This window comes from Camelus dromedarius, chromosome 17 (assembly GCF_036321535.1).
Source record: "Camelus dromedarius isolate mCamDro1 chromosome 17, mCamDro1.pat, whole genome shotgun sequence".
NCBI classification, from domain to species: domain Eukaryota; kingdom Metazoa; phylum Chordata; class Mammalia; order Artiodactyla; family Camelidae; genus Camelus; species Camelus dromedarius.
The window spans coordinates 21610052-21621862 of NC_087452.1; positions in this window are offsets into that span (position 1 = coordinate 21610052).

The window sequence follows — 11811 nt, forward strand, 5'->3', positions numbered from 1 at the left end:
GCTAATTTGCAGTTTTCACTGGTTCAAGGTTGGGCCTCAGATCTAAAGTATCTCTCCAAAGACTTCAGGACTTTTATGGAAACAGTGGAGAAAGTGATGGTCTCTTCCCATAGAGACTGCTAGATTTATGGACATAAACTAGAACTGGTGATAATCATCTTTTCACAGGATGTGAAAAGCATGTCTAAGAGTAAATCCAACCCACAGGAAAAGGGAGCTGGGGGATAAGAAGCAACATGCTCTTGATGACATCATTTAAGCAGCTGGATCCAGCCACACCTGAACCAAATATACCCCTGGATATTTTATATAAGCTCCTGAGATCTGCCGTACCTCTGCTTTTACCTGTTGTTTTGCCAAGTGGGTTGGGTTCTGTCACTTGAAACCAAGAGGCCTGACTAATGCGAAGTTGAGTGATACACTGAAGGAAATGCATCAAGTTATGGGCAAAGTCAAAGCTAAAATTGAGATGCTCTTCCTTTTAAGTTATTCTGTTATGCTGCCTTTCCTTCATTGGCTGTAGACCAATTTCTTTTGATTCTTTTGACTATGAAGTGGACGTCATTTCATCCTTTTAGTCAGTTTTGATTTTTACAAGTGGCTTGAGTGTTATTGTGATGTATTCTTATCTGGACTACAAGTTTCAACAGCTTATCAAAGGAACATCATTGACAAGTGGAATTTGTGACAACATTGAATTTTGTTTGGGAAGCGAGAAAGCAAAAGAGGATAATTTCAAAATGCCAACAAAAAGTAAGGAAGAGATTGATGATCTTTTTTGCTGTTGTTTCTGGCAGATTTATATTGCAGTAAAAAATTTGTTCTGCAATCATTTAGCCCATGTGGTTGATATTAGACTTTTCAGTCAAAACCCTTTGTGTCTTCAAGAGGCTCTGAAGATTTTTTATTTAAACAAAGGATACTGCTAAAATGTTGAAGTCTACATTTCCCCTGAAGTTCTTTTGAGACTGTTATTATGAGTATTCTACTTTTAAGAAATTCCAGATGAATTGTGCAAACCAAGATGAAAGATGAAGCATCCAAGCAGCTGTATACTAGAATTATGTAGAAGTATGCAAATTTTAACCCTGGTGATGATGGAAATGTTAACCTTGTGTTTCAGTAATTGTAATAACTGCTCTGATCTCATGGTAAGCCAAGAGGTGCAAAGGGCATTTGGGGTCAAGAATTGATAAGAAGTAAAGAGGGCTTTTTTTCCCTCCATATCAGATTATTTGTCTGAATACCTTATTGTTCAGTGCAGTTCACCATAGAAACAGGTATTAACAATGACATGTTCATGCCATAAGTACTTGTCATTCAGTGTAAACCTGTTTTATAGAAATTTGATTCTTAGGCTTCCATAAAACAAGGTCCAGTTTTTCCCCTCTTACCTGAGGGGGTTGCCCCAAACTGTGGAGAGTACCAAACCCTACGTATACCATGTTTTCTTCTATGCATACACAGCTATGATAAAATTTAATCTATAAATTAGGAATAGTAAGAGATTAACCACAACAGCTAGTGAAATAGAACAGTTATAACAATGTACTGTAATAAAAGTTATGTGAAGGTGGTCTCTCTTTCTCACAATATCTTACTTCTATGTATTTAATGCCTTTTTCATCTTAATTAAGCACTTATCATGCAAGACGGCCATAACTTTTATAGGTGAAGGTGCAGCAGCAAAACTAGCCCAAATTTCTCTGCTCTTCATCACAATTTCACAGATAGAAGATTCGTTCTTACTGTAGATCTTAGCACCCTCAGCATATGATTTTTTTCCCTTATTAAGTCAAGAACTTTCACCTTTTCACTTAAAGGAAACAGCTTAAGGCTTCACTTTGGCAGAGCTGAACTGCCAGTATCAATACTGTTTGTTTTGGAGCCATTATGAAGTAAAATAATGGTTACTTGATACCAGGACAGTTGACCTGTTAACCAAAAGGGCTATTAAATATCTAATGGGCAGGATGTGCTAGACCAAGGGAATATTCAGTGTCTGGTGATTCGGACTGGGTTGGTTGAGATTTCATCATGGCTTACAATTTAAAATTTATGAATTACTTTATTTCTGGAATTTTCCACTTAATATTTTTGGACTGCTGTTGACCATGGTTAACTGAAACTATATATAGCAAAGCTGTGAAGAAAGGGGGATACTGTAAATATTGATGTATTTCTTCAGAAGCTAAATCCTTAAACTTAAGAAACCTTATGACAGTGTTAGATTTGGCAGCAAGACTGGGTCAGGTCTTCCTATGTTGGGAGGGGGAAAAAGAGAAAGGAAGCTAGCTAATGGGCTTGAGACAGTGGTAACAAGAAGACTCCAGAGCTGGGCAAGTCCTGTAAAGTTCTAGCCACGTGAGTAACTGTTACTGAGTACTCCCTTTATAATAAATATAATAGATATAATAAAGCACATTATAGTTACAGTGTCATTAAAACCTCAGAATAACCCTATGGGTTAGAGAAAACAGAGGCTTCCCTAAGGTTCCAGCACTGGAAAGAGGTGGGCAGAGCATGCCCAGGTGTACCAGAGTGCCATGTGGGTGCCCTCAAGCTGCAGCCTATACCATGCACCGTGCCACACTCCAGGTTGCTACGTTTGTCTCTTATGTAACCAGTCTCTGAGTATCTTCTTTTCAAATCTTTCTTTTTTGATTTCTTTTAGGTTATTAAAGCCAAGTTTTGTAAGCTCTCTGTAACTAACTCTTCTGTAAAAAGTAAAATGAAATGGAACATTGCTGGTAAGGGTAGAGTTTGCTTTGCTTACCATCAGTAGCATTACTCCTTCCCTGCCCTTTTGCTGGAACTCCTTGATGATCAACTCCTGAGATTCACCCTGGCCGTGTTTAACACCCATTTCTCAGACTGGGAAAGTCTAGGGGAGCTCTCCAGGAGGACTCTAGCTAGTTCTACTCTTTCTCAAACCTCTTCACTTGTAGTTCTGGTATCCTCTTTTCACATGCTCTTTTCTTCATGGTCCAATATAACTTCTAGCTCCAGCTATCATAGTGACTTCTAGCCAGAGGGAAAGAGAAAAGGGCAAGGAGTGGGCATGCTCATTCTCTTTAAAGATGTGAGTTGAAGGATGCAGGTATGACTTCTGCTCACATCTCTGTTGTCCAAAGCAAAATCATGTGGTATGTAGTTATAGCAGATATTGCCAGTGATTTCCCAACATCCATTATCCCCATCTCTTTTCAGTAATGGACTCCCCAAGTTTTAGCTGGACAAATGGCTTCCAGCTAAAGTCTACCTTTCCCAGCCTCCCTTGCAGCAATACTGGGATCTAGACAGGACCCTTTCCTGTGCCCTCCTGCCCTGATAAATAGATCTCAAAGCTGACTAGGCTGTCTATATGGCTGACCACCCTGGAGTTTCCGTAACTCATTTCTACTTACAGATTGGACCCTGTCTTCAGAAAGTTCTCGAACACATGCCTTGGGAGCCCTGGTTTCTACCTGTTCCCAGAGGATGACACCCCTAGCTGCAAGAGAGTCTGTAAAATATTGTCCTTAGTTGGGAAGCCATATGCTCATCCAAAATTGTGGGGTTTTTAATGCAAGGAAGAAGGGCAGGATGGAAATTATGGGACAACTGGAAATCTTTGTTACATTTAGTCAAAATCTATGCAACTCACCTAAATCAGTGCTTAGAGGGAAACTTGGTAACCTTCAATGTACATATTAAAAAAGAAAAACAGTAGAAAAGTGATAAGCCCCGAACTCAACTCAAGAGTTAGTGGAGGAAAAGAACAAAGTAAACTACAGGAAAGTAGAAAGAGAACTAATAATGTTAAGAGCAAACATTAACAAAACTGAAAACACACAATAAAGATGATCTGCAGCAACAAAGAACAGTTCTCTGGAAACATTAATTAAGTGGACAAGCATCAGGCAAGACAGAGAAGCAAGGAGAAAAGTAAAATTGAGAAAAAAAGGAGACACGACTGACTATAGAATGGTGTCTGAAAAATCAGTAAGGGTTAACGTGAATATGTATGCTAATAAATTTAACCCCTGTTTAAAATGGACATTTTTCTGGAAAAAATATAAATTACCAACATTGATTTGAGCAGGGAAAAGGATTTATAAAGCTGTAATTGCACTTGGGTTTAGGAGTCAAAAATCTTTCCACCCTCACCTCTTCCCCTACCTCTAGTTACATCCCAGGTGGGTTTTAAGTCAAGTTATACCTCACTGTCAACAGAATAGATAACTTCTGGCTTCTGTGAATTGTCTAACACTCTGCAGAAGGAAAACTGCCTCACATCCTGTTTTGAGGGAAGCTTATTCTCCATCCACTATAGTAGATGCTACGGCAAATCTCCCAGATCCCTCTTCCAGCACCGAGGCATGTGTTCCCGCATCTGCCAGGAGTTGTGGCTGCTGACCACTCACAGCTAAGTCTCTTGCCAGAAACTGCCCTTGGAGCCCACATCCAAGACCATAGACGCAATGGCACAAGAGGCCAGCCTCACTAAATTAATTTGGGACAATGTTGAAGGGCCATCGTAGTTCTATTGCTGCGGCCTCTGCTGAAGCTACAAGGTTTCGCTCACCCCTCCTCCTCAACCCCGATTGAAATTGATCCCAAGAGCCTCCCCAATAAACTTCTTGCACATAAATCTTGGTCCCACGGTTTACTTCTTAGGGAACATGACCAAAGACAATAAGAAAACCAGACAAAGATGACATGAACAAGGAAAATTACAAGTCTAGTTTAAAAAATATATTATGAAGAAGTAGGTTTATCTTTGGACTCTAGACAGTATAACATTTGAAAGCTGATAATGTACTTGGTTGCAAAAGCAAATTAGAAAGACTATGATTGTTTCACCAGAAGAAAATGAATTCATACAATTCAACTGCAATTAATGATAATTAAAACAAAATTCCTACTCCAGTTTTATCAAGAGAAAACCCCCAGAAAATTCCAGTGGAGAAGCATCCTATAATATACCTGACTGATCGTCTTCAAAACTGTCAAGGTCATCAAGAAGAAAAAAAGTCTGAGAAACTGTTGAAGCCAAGAGGAGTCTAAAGAGTAACAATTTCATATGTAGTATCATGGATGAAGCAGAAAAATGACATTAAGTAAAAAACTAAGGAAACTGAGAGAACTGTGGGTCTTAGTTAATAATAAAGCATCGAATGTAAGTTCATTAATTGTAGCAAATACATCGTACTAGTATAAGATGTTCCTAATAGGGGAAGCTAGCTTCAAGTTGTATGGGAATTTCCTGTACTATCTTCTTAATTTTTCTGTAGATCTAAAAGTCTATTAAAAAAAAATCCTGGAGGAAAGTACTGCAGTATTAATGGCTGTTACCTCTGACTTGTTGTGAGGATAGAATAAGATAATACAGATAAAGTGCTTAGCACAGAAGTGGGCATATAGTAAGTGTTCAATAAATATTACCTATTATTATTGTTGTACATGATTTTAATATCTTCTATAAAGAAGTTAAATTTTTATGTATTTTAAAATTTATAGATGTATATAAATATTAAAAATATAAATATATTTATATTTTAAATATTACATATTTTTCTATATTAAAAATTCTATCATAAGCACATAAAACTTATCTGAAATTTCTTTTTCAAAAAAGAACAACCTTCTGAATCATCACCTGATGTGCTTACAAACTGAGAGTTAGGCAGCTTAATGTCAAGTGGAACAGCTCATCAAAATCTCACTTTGGCTCCTCTAGAAGCCATTGTCTTGGCAAGTGACAGTGAAAAGATTTACTTTTGTGTTGAGTGGTCCCAGGATAGGTCTAGCCCTTCTTGGACTGATTTTCCATCTCAAGAAATTCTGAGGAATACATTCTCTCCAGGGGCCAACAGGGAGGTTCATTTTACCTCTCGGGTTGACGGCAAGGAGAAGGAACATTCCTCCTCCTACAAGAGAAGACATGGTGGACCTGTGGGCTAGGCAGCTGGCCACCGTCTCCACAAGGTCAGACACAAAGTCCTCTGAGACTTGAGGATGACGTCTTGGATTGGGGCTCCAGAAGGGAGAAAAATGCCCGGAAAAGCAACTATGAATGTTTGCTTGTAAATTATAAAGTGATAAATAAAGCAACATCTAACTGCTCTGCATGTGAGGCTGAAAGAGGAAGAGACTTCAAGTTACAACAAGTAGTTCAGGCTGGAGCACTCTGGGGCCCAGTAGTCAGGAATGGTGGATGGACAGAAGTGGGCATGACCCACACTTAGGAAACAATATGACAGTTGTGGCTAAATGCGGAGGGAAGAAATCATGGGAGTCACTTACTAAATATTAGAAATTTGGGGGGAATTTTAAATACAGAATTATTTACCAATCTCAAATGCATAAGGCCATGCTGCTTAACAGATACAGAAAGCAAGGAAAGCAGCCATTGCAAGCCATAAATCTCTGTGTGCTGCCACATTTTGGACACATTGTGTTCTCACAATCCCAAAAATGGCAAAATAGTGCAATGCAGACTTATGACCTGATACCCTGCACTTTACCAACCTCTGCTCGTTGCTCTGGCATGACTCAGTGAGAATGGGTTAGTCCAGACTGAATTTTAGGAAAGCAACAGAAACTAAATGTTCTTTTTGTCCGTTAAGGTAACCATTTCTATCTCTTGCACTTTTCCCCCTCTTTTTTCTGTCATTTTCTCTTTGTACTATTAAACAAAGTCTCTCCATTGCTTGAAATTTCTTTGTACAAGTACTCAGAAATCTTCACATTTATTTATTTATTAAAAGAGGCATCCATTGGTGTGATAGAGCCCACTCATACTAGAAAAAAGAATTGCCAGCAAATGAAAAATCCATAGCAAACATTATAGTTAATAGTTAAGCATTAGAAACATTCCTTTTAAAATCAGGGGGAAATATCAATAAATATTTCCCTTGAACATTATTTGCATTTAATATTAAGTAAAGATTCTTGCCAAAAAAATAAGACAGGAAAAAAATATATAAAAATTAAAATGGAAGACATGAAATTATTGCTTATTTGTATATGATTGTCAATACTGCAAATACAAGAGAATCTATAAACTGTTCAGCAATAATTAGAGGTCAGCAAGTCTGCAAGATACAAGATTAAAATATAAAAGTATTAATCAATTAGAAAATACAATAATAATAATATTCCACCAATAGATGAATAAAAACTACACAGTTCTTAAAAGCACACCTAACAAAAGGTATGGAAGACCTTTAAGGAGAAAATAATTCAAAAATTATTGAAAGATAGAAAGTCCTAAGTAAATGAAAATTCACATTCTTAGATTGCAGCTCAGTTTCTTCCCTATATGAATCTTCCTCAAATTGGTCTATAAATTCAGCGTGGTTTAAATTCAAGACCTAAGAGGGATTATTAAATTCCTGTACTTAAGACTGTATCACTTATACTCCACATCTTCTTAACATTAAGGATATACTTGTTATGGGTTGCTTTTTGCTGTTTCTTTAAAGGGTACCAATAGATTGTTATTTAAAAAAAAGTAGACTCTCATTGCCACTGTAATTTTTCTAAATAACATGTAAATATCTAGAAAATATTGTTTCTCAGATCCTCAAATTCATTGTAATTCTAAAGCTAAATATTGAGAAGTTTGACTTCCAAAAGATTAAAAGTAATCATTTTTAGAAATGTAACCATCATTTTCTTAAAAAAAAAAATCATTTAGGATCTATGGGAGAAATAAGTTCTAAAAAAAAATAACATTTATAAAGCACTTTTTATGTACCAGGCATTATGCTAAAAGCCTTGTATAGATATTCTCATTTAGACCTCTGACTAATATGGCATTATTAAGTAGTCTCCATTTCTTGGTTAGGAAATTGAAATTCAGAAAAAAAAGGGAATTAATAAGGTCACCCACCTAACACATAACCAATGGCTAAAGCAGGGAGACTTAAAAAATAGACTTGGGCCCTCAGATGCAAAGTGACATAGTCTCTTAACCATGAGTTAGTGTATTCATGAACCGAAGTTTATTGAGTGCCTAACACATGAAGGACACCGTTAGAAGAGCTACTGGGAGGACACACAGCCCTATACTTAAGAAATCTACAGTGTTTCAGTAATAGTTACTATTTTCAGTTCTGGAGAAAAATCTATTTAAGTCTTAAAAGTCTTACTTGTGATTTTCTTTATGCACAAAATCTGATACGAGTGTCTCATTCTGAATGGTTAATACCACTTTCTCTTGGCAGCAACAGAATTGAAAATTCTCAAGGCTCTTCTCATAGAATATATTAAATATTCAAGAAAAATGCACTGGTAATTCAGCTCAAGGTACATAATTATCACACAGGAATTACTTTATAAAGCATGGATGTCAGCAGATATATTTTTGAATTAGAATTGAGTATGAAAATCTTCAAGTTAGAACACAGTGTTATATTATTTAGTGCCTTCAGGTTTTAGAGGAGAATGAAAAATGTACTTACTTAGACTTTTGACAGTGTGGATGTACTTTAAAACGAATGTGACAGTGAATTTTATTCTAGAATTATCTCCAGATACCAAAAAAAGAAGTACACATTTGGCTTACATATCTGTAGACAACAGAAGATTATATGATTCCTTCACCCTTGTTAAGTCAATCCTGGTCACTGTACACATCATGCATTTGGGGAGTGGTTTCTCTCTGCAAGTACTTATTATGAGGTTAGCTCGTCCTCCTGGCCAAAACTATTTTGTGAGCGTCTTCTAAACAGTTTTATTTTGTCAGGTCAGCCACAGGCCACTGCTTGGTTGTGGTTCAAGTAGGAGGTAGCACTTACTTTTCTGACCAGGTCCAGGACCCTGTTGGTATGTTATAGACACCATATGATACAGAAACCGTTTGCTAGATCAATAGTTCTCGACAGGGGACTGATTTTTCCCTCCATTTGACATTGGGCAATGTCTAGGGACATTGGTATTTGTCACCATAGGGAGGTGGGAATGCTACTTGGATCTAGTAGCTAGCAACCAGGGATGCTACTAAACATCTTACAGTGCACAGAACAGTCCTTCACAGCAAAGAATTAATCCACAGTAAAGAGTTACCTATCCTAAAATATCAATAGTGCTGAGGTCAAATAACTCTGTTCTAGAAGGCATGGCATAATCAGTTAATTTTATTTTGTATTAGCATTTATATGGAATACTTAGAATACTGAATATGTTTGAATTTTAAGGCTCAAGTTCTATAGTCTATTCACAGAGAACCCATGACAGGTATGATATAATATGGGGGAAGGGCTGTCCTCATCTATTCAACCTGTTCATGATCTCTCGTCATGGCACGGGGACAACCCTAGAACCAGTTGTCAGAACAAGATTCCCCTGGACCCTCACTCTCCCATCCCCCGCCTCCTTTCCCCACTGCATTTTTGTCTATTTAACATAGCTTTGTCCAGTAGGACTTTGGATGACGATGAAAATATTCTCTGTGTGTGCTTTCCAATATGGCAGCTACTAGTAGCTAAATGTGGCTGTTGCATACTTGAAATGTCACTAGTATGGCTGTGAAACTGATTTTTAAATAATTTAAGTTTAAATGCAAGTGGTTACATGTGACTAGTGGTTACTGTAGTGGGCAACTTATGTAGATTTCACATGCTCACACTGTTTATCCAGGTCACATCTCTTCTTGGGTCTGACATCAGGCATAGATTTTTACTGTTTCCGACTACCTCAAATTTTGCTTCTCTGTCTTTGGGGAGGGATATTTGGACCCTGAAAAAGAAGGTGGGGAAAGAGGTCCTGGGTGACTTGGCCTCCCCAGAAATACCAGCAAGAAAAAAATCTAATGTTAGACTCTTTGGATTTAAAAATCTATATGATACGTAGGCTTGTGTCCTTCATATGATTTTCCTGTAAGAGTGCCTCTCTGTCTTAGACCTAAGTGATCACACAAGTTACCTTCTGCTGAAGGTGATGGAACCTTCCTAAAGAGAAGACGGGGCTTTCCTAGGACTAGAGATTATCATTGCAACAGAATTAATAATGAGCATTATATTTTTCCTTCCCCCTCCTCCACAGACCTCTCCTGTTTTTAAGTTCCTCTCCCCTCTCCCTTCCTCCCACTCCTCATCTTTTGTCTCTCTATTCTTTCTCTCCCTTTCCCTCCCCTCCTGCCTTCCTCTCATTCCCTCCCTTCCCCTTTCTCATATCTCTCCCTCTCTCTCTCCCTATCTCTTGAGTTACAAACCCTCCACAACCTGATCCATGAATATTTCTTCTACTTAAGGAAAGAACTCATCAAATATCCTTCAGGATTCCATGTCTATGCTAGCTGGCCAACAGTAAAAAGTATTTATAACTGATGGTGCCATCTTCCTTTACAGGATGAGATACATAGATGGTTGCCTGCAGCATTAGTTTGGATCCTCTGAAAAGCAGACTCCAAGACAGGATGAGGTGTGAAAACACTTTACTGGGGGAAATGCCTGTGACGGAAAATGGGAAAGTAGCTGGAGGAGGTGGGAAAAGCCATTAGACTGCATGCAGGTCTGACTCTGAGGACAGAGAAGGAAGGAAGCCTGTGTAGGAAGAGGCTAGACCGCAGTGCCCTTCAGCTCATGGGGAATCCTTGAGCCCTAGTTACCCATGAGAAGAGCTTCCTTCTTCCAGGAACAGCTCTGCCTTAGTATCGCTGCTGTGCTCAGTCACTGGCCAGGAGCCAAGGGGAAGAATGGCCTCAGTGCAATGAGCTGATAGATCAAAGCCCTCCTACGACCCAGACCCATGACCAGCTGTGCTGCCTGTAGTAGGAGATCTGAGAGGTGCATTCTCATGGCCAGCCCATCTAGATCGTGCCTAAATGTTCCAGGCTTGGTGAGAAAGACAGAGCCCCTTACATCATGGGATGTAGCCAAGTAGTGTCCCATGACTGACCTGGTAAAATACTAGTTTGTTCATAGGAAGCTTGTAGAATGTTTTTGGCCAGTCTCCTTTCCAAACTGTACAGTGTTACTGCAGAGGGGTGTTTTCAGGTCCCCTCTGTCCTCAAGCTCGTCTCATAGATGTCTTCCTTCTGCCTGGAGTGAGTTTCCTCTAACCATTTCCCCGGATCTGTTCCTTCAGATTTCCACAACTGTTTTTCCACAGGAGAGTATTCCGGATTCCTGGAATAAGAGAGATGCCCTCATCTCTCTCTAGAATTCTTCTAGCTTAACAGTCATCCTGCTGGACTCTTAGTACATTTTAATAAGTCCTTTTTTGTTGACTAAATGTATGATCCCTGAAGGCACAGGCTGCATTTCACTCATTTATCATTGCATCCATGGAGCCAGGCATAGAGCCAATTAATACTTCTTGAATAAATGAATACTTTCGCTCTCTTAGATATGTTAAAATCAGAAAAAAGATGAATGATGCAGTTCCCACCTTTATATGCCCGAAACTTAGGATGGGGTTCTCAGCAGATGGTGCAAAAGTGTTGGAATTAATGAAATACCTGAATTAAAGGACTTTTCAGAAGACCTGAAGTTTCAGTTTCCATTTGTCAGTGGTCAATAGCCAGTAGGATGTTAAATTAAAATCCTACCAAGCCGACTTTAATAATAGATAAGACTAACATTAATGACAGCTCTATCTGCATGTAAATGAATATTCCTAGGAGAGGTTTTAAATTAACATCTAGGAAAGTGACCTTATTTATATCTTTCTAATTTGGAATTTGAGATCAGGTCATTTGCCAGATCTAGAACAAAGTTTATCTTTCAATTATCTTTGAAGGAAAGATTTTCTACCTAACTGGGTACACACATTATCTTGGTGGAGTGTCTACAATATGTCGAGTTTTCTATCTGGCTAGCA